Below are 13,442 nucleotides of genomic sequence, written 5' to 3'. Positions count from 1 at the left end.
TGAATTAGACTATTTTCCTGTCCTGCTTAGCATTCAAAATGTAACTAGGACTTTTGGGTGTCAGGGAAAATGTAAAAAGTACATTATTTTATATAGGAATGTAGTGGAGTAAAAGTTAAAGTTGTCAAAAACATAAATAGTACAGTACAGATACCCCCCCAAACTTATTAAGTAGTACTTAAAAGTATTTTTACTTAAGTACTTTACACCACTGGAAATGTGCCCCCTTGTATCTCTGAAGTGGTCAAGGCCAGCTGGTGAGGTGGGGGACACAGGAAGACCATGCCAGGATGCCGATGGTGCTGCGTGGTACACCTGGTATACCCCGTTAGGGGCAGCATTGTTCACAAGTAATGAAACTGCTGGTACTGCATACACAAAATGCAACAATAAACAAGTTATACATTATGTGTAATATTCAATACTATTCGCAGAGACATTCTTTTCATATTTGCTGGTGGTAAGTGCTTTGCCCAAGGGCACAATGATACTGGGTATAGAACATAGGATATTGGAGCCAGCAACTCTTCGGCTGCAACTTCCTCCAGATTTCCCTGTCTGTCCTGGGACTCAAACTTTGGTTACTGGCCTGTTCCAGGATCAATTGATGCTCTTGCTCCATTGTCAAGTCAAACACCTTTGCGGCTACAACCATGTTAAGGCTCATCTGACAAGGCAGTAAGTATACAAGCTTGCATCAACATGTCATCAGTGATATCAACTTACTATTATTTTGCAGTAAGGCAAAAGAAAGATCACCTTCCAAATTGGCCTGAAAGTGCATGGATGCCAACATACATTCAGCCACCTAAGGAAATTAAATAATGTGCCAAATGCCAACGCCGGCTGTCCACTGTCCCCATGGCAACACTGTGCGAGTTCAGGTTTGCTCAGGAGACAACCGTTTTGCTAACATCCATCGAATCAGAATTACCAGTATGATTCCAATTCTGGTTCATGAACACATTGTGAGTGAATTGTGATGTCACACTGATTCATGTGCTAAAGCATGTGTGTTCAATTTCTTACCAGTTCCTCTGTGGTTTGGAAATATAAAAAGGTATGAACAAAGACTGAAGAAAATACAAGATAACAGACAAATGTGGTGACAACTTTATTCATGCTATTACATTTCTTCCTGAAAGCATGACAACATACCTAGGTAGGACAAACAATTTTATATGTGATGAAAAGCAAATAACAAATAAAACTACATTTATACTCTTTAAAAACAGCTTGTATTTACATCTTGTCAAATAGTTGTTAATCAGAATAAAGTATCTACCCCACAGAAGTAGACATTCAGAAAGAACAACCTCATCAGATCATTAAAACCACTTCTTCTTGATGTACCAATAGTATTTCAAGTCTTCACTCGATCCTAACATTCCATCAAAAGCTGAACCACTCTTCCATACACGATTAAGGTGTATGATTAGGAACAAAAACTAAATTAAATGTGCTCTACGATAACCTAGGAAACTGCTAATTACATCAAACTACACAGTTTGATTATTCATTAAGAAATTCAAGGTATATTTTTCTATGACAGAGGGTAGTTTATATTACAGTTGTATAATTCAAGGTATATTTATATCTATGAAAGAGGGTAGTTTATATTCATTTGAGTTCATATTTCAAAAAAGGTTCATATTACAAAAGTTGTATTAAAACAGGTTTTCATTCAATCTAGGTAGTTCTACAAACTCAACTGAGTTTGATAGGCGGGGAAGTAAATGATCAAAACACAGTTCCATGCAGGTTATTAATAAATCCTCTATGTATATCATGAAAATGGATCCGATGGAATGTAAAAATTCAGTTGGTCAAATACAAATCAGCAGTAGGTACGGATCGCAAAACATTACGCAACTCCCTCGTGGGCACAAACAGAGGAGTAAATTACTGATAAGGAATCACTATCAATCAATCAATCAATATTTTACCAATTGGGAACAGAGTGGTGGAAGGAACTTAATATCTTCAAATTTACTCAATTTCAGGGATATAAGCCTTTCAATTCACGTTAACGGATCACACACACAACGGATCGCAGTAAACTGGTCCAAATTCACAGATTGTACAGAGCCCGCTAAAGGAGAACCTGGAAACGCCACATTCTGGCTTCATCTCAAATGGCACCTTATTTCCTATATCAGGGGAATTCAACTCTAACCCGACGAAGTCCAGAGCCTGCTGGTTCTCTGTTCTACCTGATAATTGCACCCCACCTGTTGTCCCAGGTCTAAATCAGTCCATGACTAGAGGGGAACAATGAAAACCCACAATGGAACTGGCTTCGAGGTCCAGAGTTGAGTTTGAGGGCCCTATATAGCGCACTACCTTTGGACAGAGCCCTAGTAGTGCTATATAGGGGATTGTGATTTACCAGCAGATTTAAATGGACTAGATTAATGTCTTGAGAACACACACTATTGTGTTAAAACAGGTCTAACTTTGAGAATAGAAGACTGGTCCCAGATCTGTTGCCTCAACTTCTGACTATCATAATGATTTGAGATCAGATTACTGAGAGAACTCTTTCAGAGGTTATCCTCATCCATAGACAGGAAAGTGTTATTACTTCATATACATTTAGAGTTCAAAGTGGTTTGGAGGAGTCGGGAGTGGCATCGTGAAATGTTACATTGTCACAGTGACAGGATGAATTTGAACTGCATTAATAAAGTGCATAATGGTTTGGTACTGAAACATTGTGGTAGTGTTAATACATTTAAAACAAGTATTTTTCCTCTCAACTGCACATTTGGCATATACTCCCAACAAAATGGTAAGCTAACACAGAAATGCATGACAGTGGGGTCTTCATCAGTAGATGGATGGTGAAGAGGAAGGAGAAACACAGTGTACCATCTTCGGCTGGGGTGACTAACCCCCCTCCTGGAGAGCTACTGGGTGGACACGTTTATCCCTGCTCTAACATTCTATATCCTGCTGATCAGCTGTGTTAGAAAAGGGCTGGAACAATAGCCTACACACACACAGCTCCTCTCCAGATTTGGCAGGTTTCCTAGATCCCTGATCTAAGACTAGCATCCAAGGACCCTCACCAGGACCGGGCTCAGGTCAGGTAGAGGGGCAAGTATGGGGGTATTGGGGCATTAGACACAATGTGCTGCTCCCCCCTCACAGTGGTGGTGTTACCTCCACAGTCTACATACTGGTACATCTCCTGAGTAACCTGCTCCATGTGGCCAAAGTACGCTGTGGTCACCGTCACCCTGGAAACAGGATTATTCAATATATTATTGACAAGTATTACAAGTGCATTAACAAGTATTACATGGGAGAATGGGAACCAGGCTTCTGTGGTCCTGTATGAATATTTAAAAGAGATGTGTAGACAGAGTACTTACTGCATCATAACCACAATGTTGTGCACCTTTATGGTCTGTAGGGTGCAGTAATCACTGGGAAAAAGAACAGAAGCTTCAGTCAGATTGGCGGTTTCACGTGATAAGAAAACAAAACAAATCATCTTGTCCACCAGCTGGCTCTTTCTCTGTCAAACAGTCTGCTTTCACAGAGTTTCAGAAAGGGACTTGAAAGGAGCCTATTGCTGACCTTTCAGTCCATCAGCATACCCCTTGAACCACCCCTATTTCAAAGCAGGAGCAGCGCAAGTGAAAGGCTAAACAAGAAATGAAGTTTGGGAAATCGGAAAGTATGAATTTAAGACAGGGGTCTTCAACCTTTTCTTGCCCAGGGACCCCCTCCCAGGAAAACTGGTGACCCCAAAAATGGATTTTGACTTGCCCACATTATAAATGGAAGTATAAACTCTGTCTATTAGGTAGAAAATAAACTGCAAACACATGTTCTCTAAGAGCTGCTGTTTAAAATAAAAGGTTAGCCATGTGTTGCAAAAATGTATGTCCAAGTCAAGAAAGCTTACCGGCAGCACTTTTCACGGGTGCTTTTTTAAAGCCTACAGTTGAAGTCAGAAGTTTACATACACCTTGGCCAAATACATTTAAACTCAGTTTCACAATTCCTGACATTTATTCCTTGTAAAAATTCCCTGTTTTAGGTCAGTTTAGATAACCACATTGTTTTAAGAATGTGAAATGTCAGAATAATAGGAGAGAGAATTATTTCTTTCAGCATATTTCCAGTGGGTCAGAAGTTTACATACACTCAATTAGTATTTGGTGGCGTTGTCTATAAACTGTTTAACTTGGGTCAAACATTTTGGGTAGCTTTCCACAATAAATTGGGTGAATTTTGGCCCATTCCTCCTGACAGAGCTGGTGTAACTGACTTGTAGGCCTCCTTGCTCGCATGCACTTTTTCAGTTCTGCCCACTCATTTTCTATAGATTTGAGGTCAGGGCTTTGTGATTGCCACTCCAATACCTTGACTTTGTTGTCCTTAAGCCACTTTGCCACAACTTTGGAAGTTTGCTTGGGGTCATTGTCCATTTAGAAGACCCATTTGCAACCAAGCTTTAACTGATATCTTGAGATGTTGCTTCAATATATCCACATAATTTTCCTCCTCATGATGCTATCTATTTTGTGAAGTGCACCAGTCCCTCCTGCAGCAAAGCACCCACACAAAAGGATACTGCCACCCCAGTGCTTCACGATTGAGATGGTGCTCTTCGGCTTGCAAGCATCCCTCTTTTCCCTCCAAACATAACAATGGTCATTATGGCCAAACAGTTCTATTTTTGTTTCATCAGACCAGAAGATATTACCAAATTAAAAATTAAAAAAGATCTTTGTCAACATGTGCAGTTGCAAACCGTAGTCTGGCTTTTTAATGACGGTTTTGGAGCAGTGACTTCTTCCTTGCTGAGCGGCCTTTCAGGTTATGTCGATATAGAACTCATTTTACTGTGGATATAGATACTTTATTATCTGTTTCCTCCAGCATCTTCACGAGGTCCTTTGCTGTTGTTCTGGGATTGATTTGTACATGTCGCACCAAAGTACCTTCATCTCTAGGAGACAGAACGCGTCTCCTTCCTGAGCAGTATGACGCCTGCGTGGTTCCATGGTGTTTGTACTTGCGTACTATTGTTTGTACAGATGAACGTGGTACCTTCAGGTGTTTGGAAATTGCTCCCAAGAATGAACCAGACTTGTGGAGGTCTACAATTTTTTTCTGAGGTCTTGGCTGATTTCTTTGATTTTCCAATGATGTCAAGCAAAGAGGCACTGGGTTTGAAGGTAGACCTTGAAATACATCCACAGGTACACCTCCAATTGACTCAAATGACGTCCAAAATGAAATCTAGAATAGGCTTCCTATTTCACAACAAAGCATCCTTCACTCATGCTGCTAAACATACCCTAGTAAAACTGACTATCCTACCGATCCTTGACTTCGGCGATGTAATTTACAAAATAGCCTCCAACACTCTACTCAGCAAATTGTATGCAGTCCATCACAGTGCCATCCGTTTTGTCACCAAAGTCCCATATACTACCCACCACTGCAACCTGTATGCTCTTGTTGGCTGGCCCTAGTTCCATAGTCATCAAACCCACCTGGTCAGGTCATCTATAAGTCTTTGCTAGGTAAAGCCCCGCCTTATCTCAGCTCACTGGTCACCATAGCAGCACCCACCCGTAGCACACGCTCCAGCAGGTGTATCTCATTGGTCACCACCAAAGCCAATTTCTCCTTTGGCCGCCTTTCCTTCCAGTTCTCAGCTGCCAATGACTGGAACTAAATGCAAAAATCACTCACAGATCACTGCACATAGCCCATTGGTAAAAGCCCATCCAACTATCTCATCCCCTATACTGTATTTGCACCCCTGTATCTCTACTTGCACACTCATCTTCTGCACATCTATCACTCCAGTGTTTAATTGCTATATTGTAATTATTTCGCCACAATAGCCTATTTATTGACTTACCTCCCTTATTTGCACACACTGTATATGGACATGTTCTTGTGTTATTGACTGTATGTTTGTTTATTCCATGTGTAACTCTGTGTTGTTGTTTGTGTCGCACTGCTTTGCTTTATCTTGGCCAGGTCGCAGTTGTAAATGAGAACTTATTCTCAACTAGCCTACCTGGTTAAATAAACGTGATTATTTATTTTTTTGCCTATCAGAAGCTTCTAAAGCCATGACATCATTTTCTGGAAATGTCCAAGCTGTTTAAAGGCACAGTCAACTTAGTGTATGTAAAAATATATTTGTGATACAGTGAATTATAAGTGAAATAATCTGTCTGTAAACAATTGTTAAAAAAATTACTTGTCATGCACAAAGTAAATGTCCTAACTGACTTGCCAGGACTATAGTTTGTTAACAAGACATTTGTGGAGTGGTTGAAAAACGAGTTTTAATGACTCCAACCTAAGTGTATGTAAACTTCCCACTTCAACTGTATGTCAGATATTCCATTGAGGGTAACTGGCTCAATATATGAAGTTTACGAAATAAAGTTGACATAAGATATTATCCTATTTTCTATTGTAGGTATGTAATAATAAATTAAAATTGGTTGCTAGCGATACACGCATACAAAAATAACAAAAAAAATGTTTCATGGACCCCTGGTTGAATACCCTTGATCTAAAAATACGTTTTCACATAAACGTTATATGCCGAAGATCAGAATCAATTAGGCTTCCAAAAAGTCATATGTGTCGGTGTGATCCAACATGGCTATTTACTGCAGATTTAATCCAGCTGTGACAGGCTCTCTGTCCCTCTCCAGCCTTTAGCATGTGCCCCTTTCAAGTCACACTTTAGTGCCCCGTGGTTTCCAGGCTCTATATGCGGTAACATATGAGCCTGGGGACGAGGTTAAGCAAGAACTGAAAGAGGACTCCACACTGCAATCTGTACTCCCATAGGATTGATTTTAGGCTCCCAGTGTTCTCATAATACTAGTACTGTGACGTGCTGTACTTACTACATGTAGTAGCTCATCTCGTCTGCTATAATGGCGGGAACCATGTAGTCAACCTGGGAACAACAACACACAGGGTTATGATCAAAAAGGTGACATGGAGAAAGAGTGCTCTAAGAACCAAAAATAGGAAATTGACCTGAAATCCTCACTATGACAAGGGATGCAGGACAGGAAAGAGGTGTCTGAATCTAGTACAAAAAACCCAGCTAGGGGTTGTTGGATCTTGAATTGAGTGAAACTGGAGTTTCTGCTACACGTCCAATAATGATCGTTGTGTAATAACCACACTAGTACAGTGCGGTTAGTGTTATTACCAGTGGTGAAAGTAGAATTGTAAGGGCCTAATCATAGAATTACATATAGAAACCTTATTAGGATCTCCGTGTGCCTCTTCGTAAAGATGTCATTTAACTTGTAAAACGTAATACCTATTACTGTAGCATAAATACAACCAGTCATGTTTTCATCCTATTGTCAAACAATCACTTCAAAGGGCTCATATACTAGCTACCCGCCCACATTCATCCACTGGCAACATATTACCAGCCTCCAAACAGTGGTGAATGGAAAGAGTCATCTGTTACAGTGTAATGACATTTAGGCCAAAATGTATGTGTCCACTGCTGCCTGCGCGTGTCTCGGCGATGGCCACAGATCTCTGCCGTGGCAAAATGTCAGTGTTCTCGACAAACCACATCACATTTTGCGGCATAGGCTATGTCACCTGTTTTCATGCCGCTGACCTGCAGTAATGATACAAAGTGGTGTAATAGTCTACAATTGTCTTGACATTTTGTTACAATTATTGTGATAGGCTCATGTACCCCAGCTATATATTTTGCCTGGACGCTGTACTCCCCCCCCCCTGGTTATTGCAGAGTTGTTACCGTGTTATTAGAGTTGTGTACCTGCTGCAAGCCCAGAGGACTGATAGCGGTGCTGTTATTGATGCAGGACTTCCCGATCACTGTGTTGAAGAACTGGATCTGGGCTGTGATGATAGACACCTCTACACTGTAGTAGTTGTTATTGGTGATATTCAGAGTGTTCTGGAATGAAGAAGAATATTTTGTAATTTTATGATCACAGAAATTCATCTTTTCACACAAACACACAGGAAACCAGAGTTAGCCAGTGCGGCAACCCTGGTGCAGTTTAGGAGTTAAGTGCCTTGCTCAAGGGCTCAATCGCCGGGGATGGCAGGATACCTAGAATCCCACTATATTTGTGACCCAACTCATCTGCCCGAACACGGGCAACCTTTGAAGCAAAGCACCGGTTGATAAGGAAAAGCAGTCTCCTCCTGTGACTGTCCTACTTGATCCAAATCATCATGGTGTGGCTAGAACATAGGAGGCTCACCGTCACGTTGAGATAGACAATCCTCTTATCCTCATCGTAGGTGACGAAGACAGACTTGACGCCCCCGTAAGAGACGTCTATGGTACGAGGGAATAGGAAGAAGACAGCCAGGCTGGACAGCAGCAGACACACAGCTACTGAGGTTCTCTTGGCCTGTGTAATGCAAGGAAATATTTAAACTAATCATCTGACATAACTACAACATTACAGCAATACTAGGAATGTAAGAATTGACCAACAGGCATCAGTCCCTGGTTCAACTGTTTAAGATATGAGTGCACTGATTCGCGGGAGCCCAAACCGATCCAAATCCGGTTCACAAATGTTTTGTTTTTTTACTCGTAATTGTATGTCCCCCATCCAAAAATAGCTCTAAATCTTGTGACTGAAATTAGCAGCCTATCATTGATCTCCAAGTCAGATAACAACTGTGCACACAGAGATCCGCAACTCAAGGCAACGAGAGCCTATCCCTGATCTAATATTTGTGTATCTGCGTAGCACCTTCAGCACTTAAACAATTGTAAAATGGCTTTCGCAATGTCAAATCATAAGCTTTATTAGTTAGGTGACAAATGTAATTTGGGTAATTGTTAACAAATGCGCTGTATGGTGTTTTACCGGCAAAGTGAAGGCTACCGGAGTGAACACGACTCACATCTTGCTGAATGAACAGTTTAATGCTAATTAGTGCTTTTCAATTGCCAGGTTCACCATAAGATATACTGTACCAGTCAAAAGTTGACAACCCTACTCATTCAAGGGTTTTTATTTTTACTATTTTCTACATCGTAGAATAATAATGCAGACAACAAAACTATGAAATAACAAATATGGAATCATGTAGTAACCAAAAAAATTGTTCTCCAAATCAAAATATATTTATAGTTCAGATTCTTCAAAGTAGCCACACTTTGCCTTGATTACAGCTTTGCACACTCTTGGCATTCTCTCAACCAGCTGCATGAGGTAGTCAACCTGGAATGCATTTCAATTAACAGGTGTGCCTTCTTAAAAATTTAAATTGTGTAATTTATTTCCTTCTTAATGCGTTGTGACAAGGTAGGGGTGGTATTCAACAGATGGTCTTTTACCAAATAGGAGTCAATAAGTCAATATTTTGTCAAAAACAGCTCAAATAAGCAAAGAGAAATGACAGTCCATCATTACTTTAAGACATGAAGGTCAGTCAATACGGAAAATTTCAAGAACTTTGAAAGTACAGTTGCAAAAACCATCAAGCGCTATTGAAACTGGCTCTCATGTGGACCGCCACAGGAAAGGAAGACCCAGAGTTACCTCTGCTGCAGAGGATACGTTCATTAGAGTTACCAGCCTCAGAAATCAAAGCCCAAATAAATGCTTCAGAGTTCAAGTAACGGATACATCTCAACATCAACTGTTCCGATGAGACTGTCGAATTGCTGCAAAAAAAACACTACTAAAGGACACCAATAAGAATAAGAGACTTGCTTGGGCCAAGAAACATGAGCAATGGACATTAGACCGGTGGAAATGTCCTTTGGTCTGATGAAATGTGTCCTTTGGTCTCCACAATCACCCGACCTCAACCCAACTGAGCTGGTTTGGGATGAGTTGGACCGCAGAATGATGGAAAAGCAGCCAACAAGTGCTCAGCATATGTGGGAACTCCTTCAAGACTGTCAGAAAATCATTCCTCATGAAGCTGGTTGAGAGAATTGCAAGAGGGTGTAAAGCTGTCATCAAGGCAACGGGTGGCTACTTTGAAGAAACTATTTTACTATTTTTTACATGTTTTTTAGGGATGCACGATATATTGGTCGAGCAGTCATATGAAAGAGTAAGAACATTTCAGCGAGACAACTCAAAAGGCGAAATTCATTAAAGCCATGATAATGGAATCAATTTCCCTTGATAATCAACCGTACTCTGTCGTGGGTGATGTTGGCTTTCGCCGACTGGTCGAGCACCGGTACACACTACCAAGTGCGCTATTTTTCAGATGTTGCCCTACCGGAGTTACACAGTAATAGAGTCACTGCTATTGACTTCAGGACATACATACTAATGTAAACTCACTCACTTTTGTACATCGCCTTGGTCCGTACAATTGACCTTATTTTAGCACCCAAAAAACACAATACTTCCAGATCAACTGTAATGTCAATAAAGCATTGTAAAGCACAATTTCTCCCCTTTCCAACAAAATCAATGACATGAGCTCCACGCTGCCCGTTTCTGCATAATTCAACAAGGCAATGAGCTCCGTCGGGTCTTTGTAAAAATGGCGGGTGGGGAAGCAAAACTAATGCGTGATAGTGAGAAGGACAGATGTATTGTGGGAAAACTTATTTTTCCACCCGATCTGTCCAACTTATCGCCTCTAAAATGTAAATAAAACACTATAAAGAGTTTAAATAATGTGTCATTCAAAACTATGCTATATTAACTGGCTGTGTCATAGCTAGAGCTTAAATAATTTCACCGATTTCATTGGCCAATATGGTATTTTACTGATTTTGGATGATAATTCCACAGATATTCGGAAAAATAGGATGAAAAAGGCAAATATATATTTGAACTTTATAATTATTTTAGGAGGCTCAAACAATAGCAGGAAGTCACTTTCTCAGCAAAAGCTCTCACAGTGCTATCCTGGTTCCAAATACATGTGCTTCAGGGAAGCAAACAGAACTGTGAAGTAGCACCACCTAAAACCAACTTGGGCACAGAGGATGGGAAAAACAACTAGAGCAGGCTCTCACCACTGGTGGGTGTGATGACATGATGTAACGTCCTGAAACAAGTGAACATCTAGTTCCACAATTCAAATACTTTTCGGTTTTGTGTGCCAAAACTAAGACTTCTGTGTGGCCTAGGGAAAAATCAAGGAAAATAGTCAGGTTATTTGTCAGAGCCATGAAGGAGTGACTGCACAGCTGCAGTGTTTTCCCATGAAAAATAGGGGTTATTATTTGACTGCCTGTGCTTGCATGTTTGTGTTCATGGTGTGTCAGAAATCTGTGTGTGCATTAGTACGTGTTCAATCATGTGGTGTTCCTAGTTGTGGATTGGTGCTGGCCCTCAGAACTTCTTCTCCAACGCTATTGACACCTATGCCGCCGCCTGCGGAAAAACTCTTAGAAATAGTTTATTCTTCATAAGATTTGTTTAATTAAATTGTGAAATAATCAATCAAATGGATAGATGGGTATCGGATCAGGCTTGAAAGGAGAGATTCACATCACTAATCATTATTGTAAATCATTATCCCTCAAAGGGAAAATTCACCAGACTCTGGGGATAAAATCATAAACCACAAACACAGCTTTGATTATAGTGAGTCTACGGGCAAAGCATGTGTCCTTCATATGCCAAATTCAGTCATTGGTCTCATTCCCTCAAGCCCACAGAGTGAGCCGGAGTCACACTATTCATTATCCACAAGATAGCACCAACGTGTTTTTCCATATACATCAGCACTTGAACTGACTACTGACTATGATCCTGATCTTACCGAGTCATATTCATTCAAATGGTCTAGCAGCTTATCGATGTTATCTGAGACCAGGCTAGTAGTACTCTACTCCTCCTGTTTACCTCTAGGTATCCTCCCAGTGCCCTGGCAGCTGGGACATGTGACGCTGTCCCGGCCTGTGAACTCTATGTAGGGGAACTGGGACACGTCCTCTCTCTTCCCATCATCGTCCTGTGTGGTGGTCAGGGAGTCATTGTAGCATGCCTGCATGGACAGGAGGGAGAAGGCTTTCCCCATGGTCACACCTGGAGGAGGAGGGGGTCAAAGGTGGACTTTAACTAATTGTGTGACTTCTGAAGGTAATTGGTTGCACCAGATCTTATTTAGGGGCTTCATATCAAAGGGGGTGAATACATATGCACACACCACTTTTCTGTTTTAAACAAGTACTTTTTTTCATTTAACTTCACTAATTTGTGTATGTCCATTACATGAAATCCAAATAAAAATCAATTTAAATTGCAGGATGTAATGCAACAAAACAGGAAAAACACCAAGAGGGATGAATACTTTCACAATGCACTGTAAATCCCACAAATGTTAATACCATTTTTTGTTTAATAAGTGAGGGCCATCAACCCCTACATTTTCTTACTGGTTGCTTATTTGCTTGCTTTGAGGACAATACAGTGCCACTGACACGGCCCGCTACCAAAACCTGCGGCCTCTCCTTCACTGCAGCCAACGTGAGTAAAACATTTAAACGTGTTAACCCTCGCAAGGGTGCCGGCCCAGACGGCATCCCCAGCCGTGTCCTCAGAGCATGCGCAGACCAGCTGGCTGGTGTGTTTACGGACATATTCAATCAATCCTTATCCCAGTCTGCTGTTCCCACATGCTTCAAGAGGGCCACCATTGTTCCTGTTCCCAAGAAAGCGAAGGTAACTGAGCTAAATGACTATCGCCCCGTAGCACTCACTTCCGTCATCATGAAGTGCTTCGAGAGACTAGTCAAGGACCATATCACCTCCACTCTACCTGACACCCTACCCACTCCAATTTGCTTACCGCCCCAATAGGTCCACAGACGACGCAATCACACTACCTTAACCCATCTGGACAAGAGGAATACCTATGTATGAATGCTGTTCATCGACTACAGCTCAGCATTTAATACCATAGTAACCTCCAAACTCGTCATTAAGCTTGAGACCCTGGGTCTTGACCCCGCCCTGTACAACTGGGTCCTGGACTTCCTGACGGGCTGCCCCCAGGTGGTGAGGGTAGGTAACAACATCTCCATCCTGCTGATCCTCAACACTGGGGCCCCACAAGGGTGCGTTCTCAATCCTGTCCTGTACTCCCTGTTCACCCATGACTTGGTGGCCATGCACGCCTCCAACTCAATCATCAAGTTTGCAGATGACACTACAGTGGTAGGCTTGAATACCAACAACGATGAGATGGCCTACAGGGAGGAGGTGAGGGCCCTCTGAGTGTGGTGTCAGGAAAATAACCTCACACTCAATGTCAACAAAACAAAGGAGATGCTAGTGGACTTCAGGACACAGCAGAGGGAGCAGCCTCCTATCCACATCGACAGGACAGTAGTGGAGAAGGTGGAAAGTTAAGTTCCTCGGCGTACACATCACAGACAAACTGAAATGGTCCACCCACACAGATAGCGTGGTGAAGAAGGCGCAGTAGCACCTCTTCAA

The 13,442-nt window shown here is 41.6% G+C and overlaps 1 pseudogene; it reads right to left on the bottom strand.

The window, feature by feature from the left end:
- Positions 1-1,101: 1,101 nt before the first annotated feature.
- Positions 1,102-12,610, bottom strand: LOC115121508 (transmembrane protein 106B-like; annotated as a pseudogene).
- Positions 12,611-13,442: the final 832 nt, after the last annotated feature.

This window comes from Oncorhynchus nerka, linkage group LG4 (assembly GCF_034236695.1).
Source record: "Oncorhynchus nerka isolate Pitt River linkage group LG4, Oner_Uvic_2.0, whole genome shotgun sequence".
NCBI classification, from domain to species: domain Eukaryota; kingdom Metazoa; phylum Chordata; class Actinopteri; order Salmoniformes; family Salmonidae; genus Oncorhynchus; species Oncorhynchus nerka.
This window is presented reverse-complemented; position numbering and strand designations above follow the sequence as displayed.